A 16258-nucleotide genomic window follows, 5' to 3' on the forward strand; every position below is an offset into this window, starting at 1 on the left:
TATCTATAACAGGCATGGGGTTATCGTAATCAGAAATCATAATCAGCTGAAAACGATTAGATTTTCCAGAGTTATCACATGTTATCAGTTATCATCCATTTTCTGACTACAAGTAATCGTTATTCAATTGATTACAAACTCTGATCTAAAGATCATAAAATCTTTAGTTCAAAGTTATTTGAAGACGTCAAACCCGAATATAATATTCTGATAGATTGTGAAAAAATAAAATCTATATGCATATATTTGTTTAAACGAGTATTTGCTATTTTAGAGCGAATTTGGTCAACTTTTGATAGCCAGTGATGCCAGAGGATTCATGACTTATCACAGGGAGAGTCACCAAATATAACTGAAAACTTATGACAATCTGTTAGAATGGTTAGTTAACAGTTTGTTCAGCTAAGACTGTAACACAACTTTTTATTTTCAGATGCTTGATTTTCACTATCTACTATCAATGTGTGTAGTATTCCTTTCTATATCAATTGATTAGTATATAGTGTTTGCTTATACAAAAACATAATTTTCTATAAATAGATAGTATAACTAAATTAAAGAATAAGTTGATTTTGAATTAACAAATTACAAGAAATGAAAATGATTCTTTAAAAGGAAATAGCAATGTATATTTTATTCATGTTTATAGTAGACTTTAAGCATTGATGAATTTCAGACATATTTCTTTAATAAGAGAATTTTGCAACCGGAAAATACATGTTTATTTATTGATCTGAATAATTTAAACACATCAGTTTATGTGTTTATGTTTTTCAGTTATACGTAATAATATTCGATTCATTATAAGATAGAAAGTATACTCAACAACTGTATGATTAGTACCTTTGTACATAATGCTTTTACTTTTTATATTCTTAAGATGAATTTGTACTTTGTTGTAATTATTTTTCTTTATTTAAAATATGCAATTATTTCATTTCGGGGTATTACTGTGCATTTAAATAAGGCTAATATAATAATAAAATTTCATTTGATCTGTACAAATATACCCAAATAGGATTTAAATGGGTTTTGATCCCGTTTACTGAAACCTCTATAAATCTAGATATTTCCAAAACAAAACACTCTCAAGTTAATTCAATTCAATCCCGATTATATACGCTCAAAATCAATTATATTAAAAATGAAATAAAATTAATCTCGACAAGATGGATAAATTAATAATTGTTTTGTTTAAAAATTCTTATAGTCACAATGAGCCAGGACATGCACTACTCCCCTCGTCTGTCAATAAATTATATATTATATTAACTTTGTAAATGGTAATACAATCTTAAATCAATCCTAATTCTATCTTACTTTTGAGATATAGTTTTAGTCATTCAAATGTGATGTCATTTTTGTGCTCTTTCATAATTTCAACAATGACGTTATTTTTGTGCCTTTTCACCACTTCGTATGTGTCGTCACTTGTTTCACTTTTTGGGTTGAGGCCTTGACTAAGTCGGGTGTGTCTATTTTTTGTGTTGGTCTTTGTAATGTATCCGGGTTTTATAAAAAAGTAGATGTGGTATGATTGCCAATGAGACAACTGTCCACAAATGATCAAAATGACACAGACATTAACAACTATAGGTCACCGTACGGCCTTCAACAATGAGCAAATCCCATATCGCATAGTCAGCTATAAAAGGTCCCGATGAGACAATGTAAAACAATTCAAACGAGAAAACTAACGGCCTTGTTTATATAAAAAAATGAACGAAAAACAAATATGTAACACATAAACAAACGACAATTGTTTTCTGTAATTAGTTAATACTTCAGTTTTATCATGTATATCTTTTATATTCATTTGATAAAATTTACTGTTTGCAATAGCATAAAATGTTCTAAATAATAAGGATGTTCTTATCCCAAGCAGAAAACCATAGCCGTATTTGGCACAACCTTTTTAAACTTTTGATCCTCAGTGCTGTACAACTTTGTACTTTTTTTACTTTCGAATTTTTATATCTGGGCGTCACTGGTGAGTCTTGTGTGTACGAGGCGCGTTTCTGGCGTATTGAATTTAAAACCTGATGCCTTTTGTTAGCTATTATTCATGTGTTACTTTGTCTTACTATTTATTTGTATTGTAGTCCTGTCATATTATGTTGTCATTTTAATGTTATATTTAACATTGCCATTAAAGTGCGAGGTTTGGCATGCCACAAAACCAAATTCAACCCACCATTTTGTCTTTAAAAATGTCCTGTACCAAGTCTTCCTTATGACCATTGTTATATTATAGTTGGTTTCTGTGTGTGTTACATTTAAACGTTGTGTTTCCGTTGTGTCGTTTATTTTCTCGTATATTTGAGTATGAATTCACATTACTATAAGACGTATCACGGTAATTTTCTATCCTAAATTCATGTATTTGGTTCTGATCGGATTTTGTCTAATGCTTAGTCCGTTTCTGTGTGTGTTATATTTTAATGTTGTGTCGCTGTACTCCTCTTATATTTAATGCGTCTCCCTCAGGTTTAGTTCGTTACCCCAATTTTGTTTTTTGTCCAAAGATTTTAGAGTTTTGAACAGCGGTATACTACTGTTGCCTTTATTTACCCATTTAATGGTTAAATGGACCTGTTTTTTTTCTTGTTTTTTCTTATATAGATTAGACCGTTGGTTTTCCCGTTTGAATGGTTTTACACTAGTAATTGTGGGGCCCTTTATAGCTTGTTGTTCGGTGTCAGCCAAGGCTCCGTGTTGAAGGCCGTACATTGACCTATAATGGTTTACTTTTATAAATTGTTATTTGGATGGAGAGTTGTCTCATTGGCACTCACACCACATTTTACTATATCTACTTCATTCAGTGTACTAGTAGATTGAAAGTTCTTGGATTCATCTTACGATGTTATCTAAAAATAAAAAGCATCCCTTTATGATTATGTCTGAGGATTATTCTTGATTTAATCAAGGTTAATGTTACCAAATTGATAGATATCAATTATTACTTATATACATGTTAACATACATATATCAAAATATTTTAATACATTTACTTAATGGAGACTAGTTCCGCTCATGCACTCTGTTGAAATGTATATATTTTTTTAACATCTATATATTTGTTTGTAAATTTTATTTAATTTTTAAGTGTTCCACAAAAAGGATTCAGTAATTATAAAATCTAGTATATTAAATCTTGCGGAAGAAAAGTAATGTATTAACAAATAACCAATTATGAACAATGAGGAGCATTGGTGGTAAATAATTGGGGACACTATCAAAAATATGCAAGTTATGAAAAATTCATTGACATCATCTTTTCTTTATAACAGTGCTGTACATGTGTTTATATTCTAGTATGTTCATCATATAAGGGTCTGGCAACCATAGTGTATATGGAATTTATATTTTGGAATGTCATAGTCCTACTTAGAAGTTAAAACTCTGTCCAGTATACAGCGGACATACATAGATTAAAAAAGTTCTTCAATTTGGTCACAACAAGCACGCTTTGAGCTTTCAGACAAGTGCTTTGGTATAAGATGTTTAGGTAAGACAATAAGGGTATTACTAAGCTTACAAAGTATAATATTGTAATTTCGATTACCACTACTGAAATATTACTGAGAGTGAAAGTAAACTATACCTGTTCAGTATTCAGTTGATAAATTTAGCGGTTCATATCATACGTATTGCAAAAATAAAGCAAAAACGATAAAATTTTAACATAGAATTTGATAATCAACAAATTTCAGAAAATTAAAAAAAACCAATTTGGTTCCCTGCTTCATAACACCATTATTAAACAATGGATTGACCATTATATTTAAAAAAAAAATATCTGAATCGATGAAACATTTTTTTTTCGTAAAAAAGGAAATGAAATCATCATGTTCATAACAAACAAATCTCACTTATGGATTTTTCAGTAAAACGTTAAACCGTCAATTTGCAGCTTTTTTAAATGCAAAATTAATTTAGACCCGGATGTGAGTGCCGGATGTTTGTAAATGTAAGCATGCATGTGACTAAACGTTTACTTGATACGTCTTAGGACATGCTATATGCCATACTATGCATCAACTACAACTATTGTGTTAATAGTTTTCTATACCATGTTTTACTAAATCAAGTGCTTTATAGAGCACGAAGTTAATTGAAAAGAAAGACTTCTATCTCATTTTAGAAAATAGAAAAAATATCTGTTATAGAGTATTTCCTTTTTAATCTGTTATTTGTGTGAATGTAAAAACAGTAATAAATACAATAAATGTAAATATTTCTAACTAATTTTATATCATGTATCTATATTCATATATCCAAATAAATGGGTGAAAGGTATTACCTTCTTACATTTATCGATGTATGTCAATTCTGTTTCCGATGAATCATAATCAGATACACCTTGCCACTTTGGAAATACTAATTCTATATGTGGATCTGTTGGAATGTTTTTGTATGAATAAAAAAGAAGGGGCAGAACAAATCATCAGATTAAGAAAATAATTAACGAATAGACAAACGACAGCCAATAAAACACATGCATATAAAACTAAGTTATTTTGAGATTTATTAAGTATACAATTGATCAGAACTGTGTGTGGACATATCTTTAACGCTCTATGTCGAAGCTAATGTAATCTCTGTTGTTGTTTTGTTCTCAATCCACTCTCATTTACCACTTTCACATTTAAGTCAATATATGAGGCAGATTTAACAGAATTTAAAGTATTGTTTGTTTCATGGAATAGATTGGATAGATACGTTCAACATAGTTACTAAACTTTGAATTATCTACAGTGAGGACCCAATGTACATAGCTAAAAGTGAAGATAAAGGAAAATGATAGCTTTTTTTCATTCTACATAAGAATCTTCTTAATGAAGTCAGTCTCATATTAATGCAGGAATAGGTCGCCAAGAAGAGGAACACAGCTGGTTCCAATGTTAAGGTCGATTATTTCTTGAAAAAAAGTTCACCAAACATATTAAATAAGTTGTCAATTAAAAAATATGGCATCTTTATCATGTCGTTTTAAGGATTAATTTTTGTTAGAATCAGAGTGATGTTTTTTTTATAAAGAAGAATAAACCATTCTCATGACTATATACTAGTACAAAATGTACTTGTATGTCTACGATGGCAATTTTGTTTAATAAAATAAAGCAGGATCAACTTTTTTAATTTGTCTTTCGGTTTGATATAGGTAGACTTAATTAAACCATGAAAACGAGCTATTGATTATTGATACATATATCAAAATAATCTTAAAAGTTCCACTGTTGATTTACCCATAATTTTGTTATTGCGTGTTTTTATTATTTTGATTACATTGTTATATTTTTATTTAATTTTGTACATTTGAAAAAATATAGAGACACTTTTATTATTAATATTATTATTAAGGTCTTTCCTTTTTCTATAAGGAAAGACCTTACTGTATTTCTTCTGACTATTATTATTCTTCTTGTTCCGCCAAACTTTGACAAAATTTCCCTCCGTAACCGTAAACCATGTCGCTTTCATGTTCACACTTTGTATCGGTGTCATGAATACCTATCCGGAACTCACCCTGTGAGTCGAAATATTTTGTCGGTTCGGAGTAATCCCTCCGAAACTCAAAAACCTTGTTATCGTTCCAACACGGTAACCATAATAGGTAGAAAAAAAACGAAGGGTGAAATTTGTTCAGGACCAGACCCTGGATCTTCGTTACATTTGGATCGAAAAGATTCAACGACTCATTGGTAGGGTTATGCCCCTATGAAAATTAACCGGTGTCGGTTGGCCACCAAAACTCAGAAACCGTAAGTCGTAGACACATAGGATCTTCACCAATCATCATCATTTCATGTATCTTTAAAAAATATCTCAAGGTCAAATTTGTATGTTGACCTTGACCTCTGACCTAACAGCTTGTTATGGGATAATCTCAGAAACCATTATACTTACAGAAGTTTTAAATGGTGGAAAATGTTTGGGTCATTATGGCGCAACTTTGTTACATTTTGATCAAAGAGATTTGACCTTTCTATAAGGGGCATAACCCCTGTTTTAGGTTTTTGAAAAGAAAAAATCAGCTTTTACTATATAACCAAAGGTCCTAGACCCTTGGGGTCTTCAGTAATGGCATTGGGGACCAATGACCTTGACAAAGGTCAAAAGGTCAAAGGTCAAGGTCATGTCCCAGATAGCGAATTGAGTGTTTTTAACCTTATTTAAAGGATTTTTAGTGTGTTTTCGAGCTTTTTAAGGTTGACCTTGACCTTTTCAATACATTCTACGTCTGTTGGAACATGTATTTTACATTAAAAAAGGAAAGACCTCTCAATTGTTCAAGAACAATTGACAGTTTAATTATTATTGTTGTTGATATTCATATAATCTCGAAAGTCCAACGATGCTATTGGCTTTACAGACACAATTAACAATTCAACAGGAATGATAATACACATTAAAGTTCTACTGACAGGATCGAACACAATGGATTTTAATATGACGACCTATTATCGTCAACCAGTACCAGTTTCCTCGCAATATACAAACACAGTTATACACAAAAACAGCTGTTCTGCTTGACCAACTTATTTATACTACCAGATATTCTCAATTTCGACATCAAAACTCCCAGTTTACGTAGGCTTACATTAAAATATTTTTATTTAATTAAGTATATTTATCTCTATTCTACAGCAAAATAACACATAACGTCCATTTCAATTTGATTTTCATGGTACAATGTCATACAACGAAAATTCCGCGGAGTGATTTTATTGTCTTGGCATGGCAACGAAACAGGGTAACGTCACAAGTATGTTTCCGTAAACAAAACATCGAATGTAAATACAGGGAATTCTTGTACGCCTCAGAACGAATAAAATTACATTGGAAGAAAATATATATATTATTTCTTACATTATCAACCTTTGGTTAAACAGAACAGCCAAAAACAGTATCATACGTATAGGGCTTTCACGGTTAACAAAATTACCATAACTGGAATGAATTGAGAATAACTAATTGTTAGTATCATGGTTAACCTATTGTGCTTTAAGGGAAAAAAGATCATTACTTGCATTTGTCGCCATCACTTTAGTTTTGGAGAATGTAAGCAAAATACATAGTACTGTCATTGTGTTTGTAGCCATATATATAATTACGTTTTCTTTTTTACGACGATTTCAAGTTTTCAGCTATGTCTTGAAAAAATCAGGTCTGGTTGCTTATTATGTGTAAAGACAACGATCACAAAAATTGCATAAAAATATAATTAATGATTTAGAGAGTGAATTAGACAGTAAAAATTGAAAATGAAAATAAGTGAATTAAAAAAGAAACCATTAACATATTTAAGAAATAAAATTGTTATGGATTTTTTGTGGTTAAATATCTAACAAAACTATTAGGAAACAAAAACCATGGGAATAAAAGGAAATCAAAATTAGACTGAAATTAAACATACGAACACAATTCGACCCACAAATAGATCTAAGAATCCCTTAAACACAAAAAAAGATATACGTTGAAATAACAATACTTAAGAGTTTAATACTAGTAATCCATTCAACAGCTGCATGACTTCAATGCATATAAAAAACATGCTAGCAAAATAACATACTGCTATAAACGGAATTAAATTTACTTAATTTTTCTCGCAAATATATTTGTAAATACTGCCACAAAAGGATTCGTTTTACTTTTCTCTGAAGGTTTGACCTGTCATCAGGTAATCTTATTTTACTCCATTATTTGGTTCACCAGGATACCAGTTTGTATAATCTAAGGCATTCTCTGTTGATGCCCTTTCCCATCGACCCTCTGAATATTCATCTGCTCCATCTAACCAAAGATATCCTGTTGCATACAAAACACAGTGTTATGTGAAAATATTTTGTTGTTGCATTGTTGCATTGTTTCATTTGTTTTAATCTATATATGTCAGAAGCCTGTTGTTCAGTGGTATCGTTTGAAGATATGCTTAATAATACTTTTCTTGTTTTTTATATATATACGGTGGTGGTTTTACACTAGTAATTTAAGGGCTTTTGTAACTTGCTGTTATATGTGAGTCAAGGCTCCGTGTTGAAGGCCGTATTCTGACCTATAATCATTAACTTTGTACACATTGTGACTTGCTTGAATGCAGAGTTGTCTCATTTGCACTATTACCACATCTTCTTATTTCTATGATATAGCAACATCGAAAGGATTTATGGTAAGAGGAATGCAAAATGTAAATGTTAAATAAATTAAATGTAGTTTGTATGTTTTTATGACGTTTCCTTTTGTTCAAGCGAACTTGTAATCAATTTGCTTATCTCATGTAACTTTACATATTGTTTTCGAATAAAACTTACAAAATATGCATATAAAAATTTTCAAATATAATTTCAAATGAACGCATCACAATTAAAAACAAAAACATGTATTTTTTAACATGTGTGCCCTCTGTGCCCTTTGAGATTTTTGTGAAAGCAAGATGACTATTATGCCGTATTCGAGCACCTGAAAGACAATTTAAGGAGATATTGTAAAATTCATCCTTTTTGTTAACATAGACACCTTATAAGGTAATGATTCTTTTTCACTCTCTTTTTTTGTGATTCCGTTTCCGATTTGGTAGAACTAGGTGGACCTATTTCCTAACATTCTATCAATGCGTTGAATGCACAGGAATATGACAGTTGTTATTCGTTCGTTTGAGGTGTTTTATCACTAGATTTTTCCATTTGATTACGGACTTTCTATTTTGAATTTTTCTTGGAGTTCAGTATTTTTGTGATTTTACTTTTCACTGGATATTTCAAGATTTATGTTACATTTAATTACAGACGCTAAGAATACATGAAAGATAATGCAACAAGCTATGAAGTTGTGTATATGTTCAATAACATGTTATAATTCAATGTAAAAATGAACAGACAGAACATTGAACGTCATTTTCCTGATACATTATTTACATATGTAATATAGAAATTAAGGACAGTCAATACATTATATGGACCTGTTATATTCGTTCCGGTCAATATAATCAAAACAGCAATCCATATATAACGTATTGACCTCGTCAAAAGTCAATAACTGATAAATATTGCGGTGTCTCACTAATTACCCTCAAATGTTATGCTCTTTCATGAATTGTCATGAAACACAGTCGCCCTCGTTCGTGTTAGCAAAGGAGGAAACACAAGTCATGTTTTTTTTCTAATAGACCAGACAAGAAGTGTTAAACTTAAAAAGAAAAACAGTCAGGAAAAAAAAGAAATGTAGAGCTTATAAGAATATCTGACATCACGGTAAACAAGATCTTCTCTCTTCAGTTAAGAAAATATCTTGACTTATTCAACATCTAAATAATTTAAACGTGCCTTATTCAATATCTAAATAATTTAAACTTGCCTTATTCAATATCTAAATAATTTAAACTTGCCTTATTCAATATCTAAATAATTTAAATGTAAATGGACTCTGATACTGATGTCTAAATGAAGTCTGTGAGATGCATGAGTGAGAATTTAAGTATAAGTTGTGCTTTAGGCTATTACACAGCAATTAAACCACAATAAAAACGAAAATATAAACCAAAAAGAAATATTTTTTTTCAATAACAAACAGAGAAAAGGAAAAGTATCTCCAGATAGGCTATGACAATAAAATACTGTAAAAATAGAATCAAAGGAGAGAAGACAATATAATTCATCTTATATAAGACTTCACAACAACCTTCACACCATGGGAAAAAATACTGCATAGGAAAAACTAACAATGTGTCGTCTGCTCCAATTACGAAGAACAGGAAATTTGACACTTAGGATGTGTGAAATGAATCCTGTAAAAACTGAACGTTGTATGTCAAGGAATTCAAATAGTAGATACATGAAATACATGAATAAAGGCAACAGTAGTATACCGCTGTTCGAAACTCATAAATCGATTGAGAAAGGGTGGGTTGGACCTTGTTTTGTGGCATGTCAAACCTCCCGCTTTTATGGCAATGTTAAATATAACATTAAAATGACAACATTACATGCCAGGACTACAATACAACTAAACCGGGGAACATAAAGGACAGAGAAAGACTCGAATAATAGCTAACAACAGGTACCATGTGCAAAAATTTAAATAGTCAAACAAGTTGGTATCACCAGCCCAGTAGCCAGTACTTCGGTACTGGCATGAAAATAGGGATTTTTTGTGTTATTAAAATTTGCTGTTACAAAATGATAAAAAATATTATAAATTAAGGAATGTATCTCCCTCATGCAAAGCTCTGATTCCTTTCACAGAATTGGCTATACGTTTTGGACATTTTGGATAATAGCTCTTCAACTTTTATATAAGCTTTGGATTTCAAATATTTTAGCCACGAGCATCACTGAAGAGACATGTATTGTCGAAATGCGCATCTGGTGCAAGAAAAATGATACCGTTGATTTTATTACAGTTTTCAGATTCATACCTTATTTAAAAAAAAAGAACCTTTTGAAAAAACAAGCTAAAAATTGGAAAATGACATGTTGGCCACATATCATATGTTAGATGGACACATATATCCGCTTTCAAAAATATCTCTGACGAGTCATATGCATTTAAATGTTTTTAAGTTGAATGATTCTACTAAGTTACAAAAAAGAATAAACAATCCATTTACATTGTATAGACAGAAATCTAAATAAAAGTGTTTTGTAAAAAAACACAAATGCTTTAATATGTTATAAAATAGTTTTCTTCATAAGAAGATCATCATAATGACCACAAATCATATTGTAAATATATATAATTGTTCTTTTCTACCTAAATTCGACTAAATATTGAATACATATTATTCACCAAGCGGTTTCTAAAATTTGAGAAAGACATTCATATGCAACAATGAGGCTTTTTAAATTAATAATAATTTGTATTTGAATTCATTCAGACCAACGGTGCGTAAAGTCATTGCCATTTTAATGTAGTATTGTATCGATGTAATCAATACAACTTGTGTTAAATGGATAAACAACGAACAAACATGATTGATCTATGGGTAATTTCAATAGAATCAGTCTATGTTTGAATAAACGTCCTTTGATATATCTTTTTTTTGTAAATCACAACATATATAATTTGAAGTCATCATACGTAATTGTGTGTGTACGGAATGTGCCAATTTCGATTAAAGATCTGTTATTGCAGTAGGTATCATAATATACTGATTTACTTTTTTTTATGTAATTAAACGTATGATAGGATGCAACAATTCTAAAAGGTGAACTGTTTTTCTATATAAAAAAGTACAATAATTTGCAAAATATTACGTGTCACACTGCGTGGGATACATTGATTCAGTCATCAAAATAACATTTTCACAAAATATTTATACTAATACAATTTACGGTGAGTCAGCATTTGCGAATCACAGGACTTTTTACGAGGCGTCATCACATGTTCTTTCGTATTCCCAGTCTTTGCTAATGATAAACTTGTACCAGTATACAGCGGAAATTAAGCATGATTCTTTAATGACATCAGCTATTTAATCTCTGTAAATCTAAAAAGTTATAACGTAGCGCCTGCCCAGCAGCAGGCTGTCGTAATACACATCTAGTGCAGCAAACTTGGAACCATTTATGCTATGTTAAATTGGTATTGGATTCGGATTTGACACGGAACGTGTTTATCATTGTTAGTATTAATTACGTGTTAACTGTAGTCCTTAGAATGATTTTTGAATAACACTATTGTCCTATAAAATATCAATTAAAAGTAGATTTGTTTTACGTCATGCCGGCTACATGTAACAAATTGGACCTCTTAGTATAGATACCAAACAAGTAAATAAAAAATATCCTCATAGCGAATACACTAATGAATTTACATGCATGTGTATACTTTATAACTTAATATGCTTTTAAAAGATACATCCAAATCGTGTGTTCCTTTCTTAATTTTGCATAGCTGTTTTATAATAGTATACGTACATTATTATACAAACTCTGCATATGATTGCAAATTCTCATGCAAAAGATTATTGTTAATCTACTATTATATTTATAAAAGTTTGTAACTGCTTGTTCTAAGTGCATACCTTATGACTGTTGGGAAACAAGTTGTGAAACCTTTTATTTCGGCTCGGCCAAGAGGAATATATAGAGGAGTAGGTCGCAAGCTTACCAACTTTCGAGTTTGATGTCAAAGTTTAACAAATGGTGACATAAATTAACAATTAACATAAAGCACGTGTTGTACGTTAGAAAGAATTACATTGATAGAGTAATGCTATGTTTGTTAGTTAATCGTTTTATTTTCGCAACAGAGGTAAAATAATTAGCTGATTCAATTTATTCTATTAGAATCAGTTGTTAATTACCGCCACTGCATATTGGTTACAGAATACGTATTCGTGAAAATTAAGGCGAGTTAGAATACAGAAAGACAAAAATGAATACCAGTACATTTATAAAACATTTCATTAAAGAATTATCTTTCACTTGAAAGTTTACGTACACTAGTTACATAGTAAAACTGATCCATTCAAGTGTATTAAACAAACTAAACTTTAAATAAAACGATAATATTTCACATAGAACGTTATAAGTAAAGGCAGAATATACTGAACTCAGATTCGATACGATAAGCTCTAACTGTACACCAACGTTAGACATTTAATTTATAAATTTCAAAAGAATTAATATGTGTGTCAAAAGCCAATATATTCACTTATATACCTATATGGAGTTATTTTCTTTCAGAACGACAGGTCATTCTTTTTCAGAATCAACCCGGACGATACCATATTTCAATGATATATGTTCTAAGGCATAAAATAATGACCTGTGTGAGGTCATTATTTTCCTTGATAAATATGCAATCTATGATTTACTTCAAAACTTTATTCGTCAAATAGTATTTTGTTGCCGATTTGGAAATTTATCTTTTAAAGTTCAATCGATGATAGGTGTAAAAGAAACCGTCATTGTAGTCCCGCTTTTTAATTTTATAAACAAATAACGTGAAGTTTTGTTAATTTATCGCTACAATAAAGAAACATTATCATATATGTCAGATACATTTTAATGTAGACTTTCATAAAAATAAATCCAGATTTAACATATTCGTATGTAAGATTTTGAAAATCTTATTGAGTCAAACTGAATAGGTTGATTGATATTTGGTTGCTTGCTTAACGTCCAGTGGCAAATATTTCATGCATGTACAGAACGATACACACTGAATAGGAAATCATACTGTGACCTACATGTATTTATATTCGTCTTCGTGTCAGTTCTTAACTTTTTAAAATTTATGTATACCTTTTACTCTATCAAATTATCAACTAATAAGATAATCTTATATTCTATTGAATAACATTAACGTAACCCACGAAAGGGTCGGGTGCGGAGGGTATATAATTATATCCTGATTATCTTTTAATAAAATGTATTGCTATTCAAAAGACAATCTTTCTGAATTTTTCATTCGATTCAAGTAAAATTGTTAAAAAAATAACCAAAAATAACGTAACAAATAGAAAAAAATATACCCCTCCCCCTTTTCCATAAGCTAAGTGGTACAATAAACTACTTACAATGTGTCTTGTATTTGTCATACACTGTTATCGGATAGTAACAATACATTTGTGTCTTTTATGTACTTCATTCAGTTACAGTAATATTTTTATTGTGTATGGATAATAATTTTTAAAAAGTTTATATCTAAATTATTTAGTGAGTTTTATTTCACATTCTAAATGAGCCGCAGGGCGTATTAAAACCTGAACGCATTAGAAAGGAATATCCCACTTTAGTGTTGTTGGTAAAATAGGATACTAAATTTTACAAATCGTTTTAAAATCAATATTTTTTTGACGGTATATAAATCAGATAATACATATTTTAAGGTTTTTCTTGTCGTAGAACACACCTCGGGGTGTCAGGATTGTTCAAAGAAAGACCTCCCTCCGGTCGGTCTTTCGTTTGATCAATCCTGACACCCCTCGATGTGTTCTACGACAAGAAAAACCTTAAAATATGCATTATCTATAACTGAACATATAGGTGTGAATATTTGAATATAATTTAGCGTATCATAATTTAAAATTGTGTCAATCAGTAGCCAAGGTAAATGTTAGTAAAATGGAAGTTATTATATGGTATAAGCCTTATATTTGCTTTTTTGCAGGTAAACATTGTTCACCTTATAAATAATGTGCAAGTTATTGTGATATAAAGCGCTTATTATTTTCCAAAAAAGATATTGGAAGTTAACACTTTACAGTTGTTTATTTTATTTTGTTTTATTATCATTAAATGTTCAACCTGAAGATATCATATGATAATACTATTAAAAGTAAACACGGGAGGGGGGGTCCAAATACGAAAAAAGACTGCACATCATACGTATCGCCTTTTACGGGATTTTTACGACTGTTTTCTACTGATTTTTGTAGGGTTCTTACGTCTTTGGCATATGCCCCATTTCCAATATCAATTTTAAGTTTAAGTTTTCATCTGAAATTAAATTGTACGCAAATTTACTGTATCGAGTTCATTCTTTAAAAGTTTGTGTTGATAGGAGAAAACAATTTATTAAATTAATCAATTGTTTTAACTAAAGGGCAGAAGGTTGGCTTCTAGTTAATGCTACGCCAACAGATATGTTCAAAATATATTAAATTTCACAACAAAAATGTATTTCTCCAATTATATGATAATACCATCGTTTTCATTATTTATAACTAAAGTTTTAGAAATGATCCTTTAATAACTTACTTATAACTATAAATGAAATTGGATATTACTATTATTCAGTTTTTTAATACTGACTTTTTTGTTTGGGGCTAATCGTTTCCACTGTGTTTAGTCATGAAGGTAAGAATATCATTTTCAACTGACTGATTGTTAATTGTATCAAAGCTTTATGGATAAGGAATATGTTGGTCTATTCTTTAGCTGTGACCCATTTCAAGGGTGACTCCGATTGTCATTGATTTTGATGTTCCTATGTCCCTGCGTTTCACATATTGTATCAGTGAAAGGGCAAAACCACATTTTATAAACACCTTGTAATTCTTGTACACATGACCGAACTTTCAATGCATTTATATATAAAAACTTTGATATTAATTGATTTTATAAAAACCTGGCAAGAATTGTTGTACCTACAAGCCAAAAAATGACAAATTTTACTTTTTACAATGCGATTCGTAAACAGTTGTTTTTCTTTTAGTCCTTTAAGTAATTTTTCAAAGGATGTTTCAGGTTGTATCTTTTTTATCAAGGAGCAAAGCAATGGAGTTAAATGCACATGTTTTACATGTTAAGATATTTTTTTGTTTGTCCTTTTTGGTAAATATAATAAATAAATGAGATTTGTTGTTTATATAATTCAAAAATCATTAAACATCATTAAACTTCGAGGCTCTTAACCAAGTTTCGGATTTTTAAAAATATTTTGTAATCAATTATTTATATCTTTCATGTTTACTGAAAACTACTTGCGCAAATATGATTTCTTTATCTTTCATCGGGTTTTCCTTTTCTTTTCTTTTAGCTAACATATTTGCAAGGCATCATACGATTTATCTGCAGATGTAGCTATACCATTATGACAATTTTTCACGCTTTTAGTGTAACATCGCTTGCATTCATATCTCCATTCATAGGCACATATTTATTTATTAAGTGGCATACGCGCATACAGGAGTAGGTGTCTGCTGATCCTTGTCAATAAAAAAAGGTTGATTTATTTCAACAGACGTACACCAGACATCAGATAACAAGAAAGCTGGAACACAAAACAAAAAGGGTATGATGCTCTACAAGCAAATTGATATTCTATAAAGTTATCGGAACATGTTGGATCCGTCACAAACGTAAGGCCATAGTTAAACGTGTTCAAGTTTGTGTTAGTCAGTCGCCTATATCAACTTTTTAATTTATACAATAATAATTATATATCATAATCGTAACAGTCATTTTAAGATCACCCTAGTCATTTACACTGTCTTACTCATTGTTTTTCTGACTAGTATTTGGACTCGGATCAGAATCATACACTTAATGTACATATCTATTTCTACTACTACTACTACTACTACTACTACTACTACTACTACTACTACTACTACTACTACTACTGCAATAAACAGAGGGAGTTTGCGTCTTTTAATGTACTTAATTGATACCAATAGTGTATCACGTTTGTGTACAATGTTTTATTACTCCTGATTATGTCTGATGATAAGAAAGCTTAATTTTATGAATTGATTTAAAAAAGAAATGCTCAAATAAAAATTGTTTGTAATAAAAGCAGTCGG

The 16258-nt window shown here is 30.3% G+C and overlaps 1 protein-coding gene across 1 annotated transcript in view; it reads right to left on the reverse strand.

Moving 5' to 3' along the window:
* Positions 1-16258, reverse strand: part of LOC139498222 (uncharacterized) — a 294491-nt gene that overhangs the window by 122048 nt on the left and 156185 nt on the right. The gene's annotated exons all lie outside the window — the stretch shown is intronic.

The sequence above is a fragment of the Mytilus edulis genome, chromosome 12 (genome assembly GCF_963676685.1).
Source record: "Mytilus edulis chromosome 12, xbMytEdul2.2, whole genome shotgun sequence".
NCBI lineage: Eukaryota > Metazoa > Mollusca > Bivalvia > Mytilida > Mytilidae > Mytilus > Mytilus edulis.